General features: G+C 38.3%; 1 pseudogene; it reads left to right on the top strand.

The window, feature by feature from the left end:
* The first annotated feature begins 845 nt into the window (after positions 1–845).
* Positions 846–5,334, top strand: LOC130863114 (olfactory receptor 12D2-like; annotated as a pseudogene).
* Positions 5,335–6,007: the final 673 nt, after the last annotated feature.

Raw genomic sequence — 6,007 nt, 5'->3', positions numbered from 1 at the left:
AACAGAGAAGCCTTAAAGGCTAGAACTTTAAGGCCTGGGTAAGTGCTGGAGGTGTTACAATGTTTGATTCAAGCTACTCTGTAGAGAATTAGTAGCAAAGATTTTATCAACACAAAAACAGAGTCAGATCAAGGAAATATAATTGAGGCCACAGAATTAAACTCACACAGCAACAGGCATGTGTCTTTGTGTTTGTGCTTGTGAAGGCTTGAAATTGACATTTGGTGTCTTCTTCAATTGCTCTCCACTTTGTTGAGGCAAGATCTTTCACTGTACCAGAAGCTCTTTGATATAGCTAGTCCAGATAGCCACCTTTTCCAAGGGATCCCATTTTTGCCTCCTGTGTGCTGGCATTTTAGGCTGTCACCATGAAAGTCTCACTTTGAGGTGAGTCTTGGGAATACGAACTATTCTTCTCATGCTTCCACAGCAAGTGCCTTATCCACTGAGCCATCTCTCCAGCCAACACTGAAGGTACTAAGAAAGGTGTTGGAGAACAGAGAGACTATTTAATAAGTGATGCTAAGGAAACAGGATATTCTCCCATAGAGGATTACTAGATCCCCACTCAGTCATGATGGTATAATCTCTGTATTTCTAGAACTTGGGAGATTGAGGTAAGAGGGCAAAAAAAAAAAGTTTATTCAATAACATCATCTCTTTGCAAAAATCAAAGTGATAAATCTGACACTCACTAAAAAATCTTTTATGTACAATTTTTCTTCAATTAAATGACAGAGCATTTCCAGGAAGTTGCCTACGTGAGGGAGTGAACTCAAAATTCTAAGGAGATGAAAGAAAATTGATTATGATAATATACAAGGCCACCAAAACCTGTGTTGCTCATGTACCTGAGACTGAGGAACAACAAAGGGTAAGAAAACTGGAAGAAAGAAAACAAAAGGAGCATAGAAGAATTGTCCAGGGACTTTCTCCCCATTGAAGGTGGGTGAAAGCACCCTGTTTATTTTCACATCTATCTTGCTCAGCACAAGGGACATGCTCCCTCGGGATTTTTATGTCTACAGCTCCATCTCTTTATATGCTGGCAGAATTTCAGAAATCCAGAGAGGTTTTCATAGATTTATAGATGAAGACTGCAAGACAGAGGCACAGCATGAACTGTCACTTCAAATGCTTCACAACCTGTGCAATTTCTGGACATGCATCTGAAAACTGCTTTTTGCTTGTTTGTTTTTTGTTTTTGGCAGTCAGTCAGGTAAGAGAATGAATTAGGATATTAGGACTAGAGTTTCCTGTTATTCAGGGGTGGTCTGCCAGTTGGCAACATTATCAATAGGCAGGATTAAGGCTGATTTCCTCTCTTCTGACAGACTCCTCACTGTGTGTGAGGATTATAAAGGTTCTTCAGCTTCTGTATTTCATGTGTCTCGTCTAATTTCATTGTACTTGGTTCTCTAAATGAATACAAATCTAAAAGCTCCAAATATTGAAACTGTAGTGAAAAAGTCAGTTCTGACTGTACAGAGCAGTTAGATCGATATTTTTCCTTAATAGCTAGGTAAATATTTTCCCCATAAATGTTTTGGTGCTATTTTGATTTCTGGTTCAGGGAATTATAAATTAATTTTGCTATGGGGCTAGATTTTAAATAGGAAAGTCTGTTGTGTTTATAAACACACAGAATATGTATCACTATCAAACAGGCCTCCCTGATTGTTTGAAAGCAATCTCTCACAGAAGTACACTAGCAATCGCTTCATTTCTCAGACTGTCTTCCAGCTATAAAGCTTAGAATCCCATAGGATCCTTAAATTTTTCCTCCAGTTTATTAATTTTGTTTCTTTAGTGTTACAAATTATTTTCTTCCTCTAATGATTTCTCACAGTTTGAGTCATTCCCATCTTGTAGGGCTCACTCCAGTGTCAGCCTCTTTCCTACTCCAGTGCAGCCTGGGGGTTCTCTCAATGCCTCCCAGCAACATGGGCCTTCCTCACACTGATTTTAACTCTTCTCTTCTGTGCACAGAGTGAACCCAGCACATCTTTAAATAAAAGGAAACAGAGGAAACTACTTCTCATAGCTATGTCTGCTCTGACCAGTATACCTTAGAAAATACATGTACTTTGCTAAGAATGGAGAAAGCAACAACTCAAAAAGTCTTTTAGTATACTTTGAAAGTGTAGTAAACTTTTTACAATTAATTTATTCATAATTACTTAAGAATTTTACTTTCATTGAAAGAAGCACTATTATTTTAATTACACAATTGAAAAGGACGCATTCCTTATAGAAATAGGACATAGAAAGAAAAGAATTGAAGGATTATATTTGAAGAAAGGAAGATAAATAAATAAAACATGTTTTTGATGAGAGAAGAGCTATACATTTTCAGCATGTGGGGAGAAATCTGAGATGAGGCATACAAAATTCTGGGATCACAGAAGACAGCAGTGAGTGAGTCTCATTAATGGAGCTAGAAGAGAAGAGGGAGAAATCTCTGTAATATCTGAGCAGTGAGCTTATTTTAAAGTAAGTGGGAAGAAAAGCCCAATAATTAAGATCACAAGAGAAGACAGGATTTCCAGGGTACTGAAGGGCATTTAGCAGTCTCTTCTAGTGAAACGAGGGAGGGACTACTAAGCACACAATTGCTCTGATCCTGGGGCTCTGGGTAAAAACAAATCCAAAAAAATAAAACTCATGGCATCTAGGTGAATAGAAGAACAATAAAGCATAATTTATACCCCAAGAAGTATCTTTGATTGGTTATAGCAACACAGGACTATAATCCCCATCCTTGGAGGCTGTGGAAGAAGAATTGAAGCAAGTTAGAGGCCAACATTGAGACCCTGTCCCAGCTATATAGCAAATGAAAAACAAATGAAAAAAGGGATCTGGGGAAAGGGCTCCATCTGTTACGTGCTTGCTATTCAAGCATGAAGACCCAAATTCAGATCCCTAACACTCAGTTAAAAAGCTGGATGTGGCGTTGTGTGTTTGTAAACTCAGCTCTTGGGAAGTAAAGGCAGGAGAATTTATGGAACTCTCTGTCAAGCCAGCCTAATTGAAAGGGTGAGCTCTAGATTCGGAAGGACACGCTGTCCCAAAAAATAAGATTGCAGAAGATGTTTGATGTCTATCAATCGCCTCCACATGCACTCACATACAATTAGGAATCTATTTTGGAAATATTTAATGGCCCAGATTTTAGAAAACATGAAGCTCAGCCTCAAACATAGTAGTGGAAAATAAGCATAAATACCGTCGGAGTCTGTCGCTAACATGACCATCTGGCTCCATGGTGTTTCCTAGGTTGTAAGAAACAAGTCTATACAAGGACATCTCTACCTTTTCTACATTTTAAGTAGAAAAATATAGACACTATTATATTAAAAAGCCAGCTTTAATTTTTAATTATTATTATGCATTAAAATATTTTTCTTGCTAAATTAGCTTACAAGGTAATTCCCACATAGGATTTTCAGGCATATTTCATTTTGGTTGATTCAGTCCACCTCCACACCTCCTATCTTCTCTCCATCCCCTCTTCTTCCTGCCACACCTATTGGTTCCCAGTATTTCCCTTCCACATTGTTCCATATCCCCACCCCCTTTTAAAAACCTTTCTTTCTCCCAGTCATGTGATCCCCTTTCTGGTTTTCTGTTCTTTACCCATGTTCACAACCACTTGGATCCACATATTTAACAATGAGAGGCTGGAACTGAATTTAAGACAAGGAGCTGGGTGGTGGTGGCTCATGCCTTTAATCCCAGCACTTGGAAGACAGAGGCAGGCAGATCTCAATGTTCAAGGCAAGCCTGATCTATATAGTGAGTAGAATACCATGAACAGTCAGGGATACACAGAGAAATCCCATCTTGAAAAACCAAATTGAGAGAGAGAGAGAGAGAATAGTATTAATCTTTTTAATTTCATGTAATCAATCTTGTTTGTCAGTTCTTGGGTGGGAGCTATTTTTGTTTTTAAAGAGCCAGTGGTTGGGAGCAGTCTATCTACTCCTATTCTCTCAAGCTGAAATCTTTCAAGTCTTTTTTCTTGCCAGGAGATGTCTGCCTGGTGGAACATTTAAAAGATGTCCTCTGTTAGATCCACCTTAAGAAATGAGAAAATTGGGTCAAAATGTAAATGCTCACAGCTAAAAAATGTAGTAGACTGATGATTTACTCAAAATCACTAAAGAAAAAAAGATATGATTCATGATAGTGTAGTAAACTAAAGATTTTTTTATCATAATCCACAACAGAATCTTAGGATTATTATTTAACATAATAATGGGCAGATATTAGGAAAATTTGAGGGGATGCCATGGAAAACAATGTCTCACACTCTCAAAATACTTTGGTTTTGAAAAGAAAACTTATAGTCAGAATGAGTGGTCATCATGAAGAATAGTGTTGTACAATAACTCTTTTCTTTTAAGTGGTGTCAAACCAAACCTCAATTACCGAATTTCTCCTCCTGGGAGTGACAGATATACAAGAACTGAACACAATTCTCTTTGCTATTTTCTTCACCATCTACTTTGCCAATATAACTGGGAATGGAGCCATCCTGATGATCGTCATTTCCGATCCAAGACTCCACTCACCTATGTATTTCTTCCTGGGGAACTTAGCATGTCTAGATATCTGCTTCTCCACTGTGACAGTGCCGAAGATGCTGGAGAACTTCCTCTCCACAAGCAAAGCAATTTCCTTCCTGGGGTGCATAACTCAGCTGCATTTCTTCCACTTCCTGGGTAGCACAAAGGCCCTGCTGCTGCCAGTGATGGCATTTGACCACTTTGTGGCTATCTGCAAACCACTTCACTATTCTGTCATCATGAATCGCCAGCTCTGTGTTCAGATGACTGTATTATCTGGACCACTGGCTTTTTACATGCCTTGCTTCACTCTGTAATGACATCTCGTCTGAGGTTCTGTGGTTCAAATCAGATTCATCATTTCTTCTGTGATGTTAAGCCATTGCTGGGTCTGGCCTGTGGAGACACTAAACTCAACATTTGGCTGCTCAATACCATCACAGGGACAATTGCTCTCAGTCCATTTTTTCTGACGTTTCTCTCCTATTTTTACATTATCACGTATCTTTTCCTCAAGACCTGTTCTTGCAGCATGCTCCACAAAGCACTGTTGACTTGTGCCTCTCACTTCATGGTTGTTATTCTGTTCTATGCTCCTGTTATCTTCACCTACATCCGTCCCAGCTCAGGCAGCTCTCTGGATCAGGACCGGGTCATTGCCGTCATGTACAGTGTGGTCACTCCTACTCTTAACCCACTCATCTACACCTTGAGAAACAAGGAAGTGAGGAGTGCGTTGAATAGGAAGATGAGAAGTTGGCTCTGACTTAAAGAAATCTGAAGAACTCTTCTGAGGCATAAATAACTATGCAGTGAGAAAGTTTAGATACAGCTTCATTTCTCAATTTTAAGAAAATATATTTTTGAGAAAATTGGACAACTGAAAATATGTAGGAAAACTGCGTGGCAGTATAAACTAGTATTTTCTCAGACAATGCAAGGGAACGTTGAACATGTATGACTCTAGCTACAAAATCCTCCTGAATCTCTTTGAGAATACCAGTTGATAATCATGGCTTGTGATATATTCTAATATATTATCACACATAATTGGGCTTAAAAATATGTGTTTACCACCCATTTTTTAAAGTAAATAAACAGTACTTATTCATTTACCTGTGTGAATGCTTTTGATTAATACATATTAGTGAGGAGAATAAAAGCATCACATTTTTTGCTGCTTATTAAAAATAGATTCTATTTTTCATACAATATACCCTGATTACAGTTTTCCCTACCTCTTCTCCTCCCAGTTTCTTCCTACCTTACCTCCATCCAGGACACTCCATTTCTGTTTCTCATTAGAAAAGAACATTCTTCTAGTGATAATACCCAAACCTGACAAAATATAAGATATAAAAAAAAATCACAATGAGACTGGTCAAGATAACCCAACAGAAGGAAAAGAGCCCCAAGAAAAGTCACAAAAATCAGAGACT

The sequence above is a fragment of the Chionomys nivalis genome, chromosome 20 (genome assembly GCF_950005125.1).
Source record: "Chionomys nivalis chromosome 20, mChiNiv1.1, whole genome shotgun sequence".
Taxonomy (NCBI): Eukaryota; Metazoa; Chordata; class Mammalia; order Rodentia; family Cricetidae; genus Chionomys; species Chionomys nivalis.
This window is presented reverse-complemented; position numbering and strand designations above follow the sequence as displayed.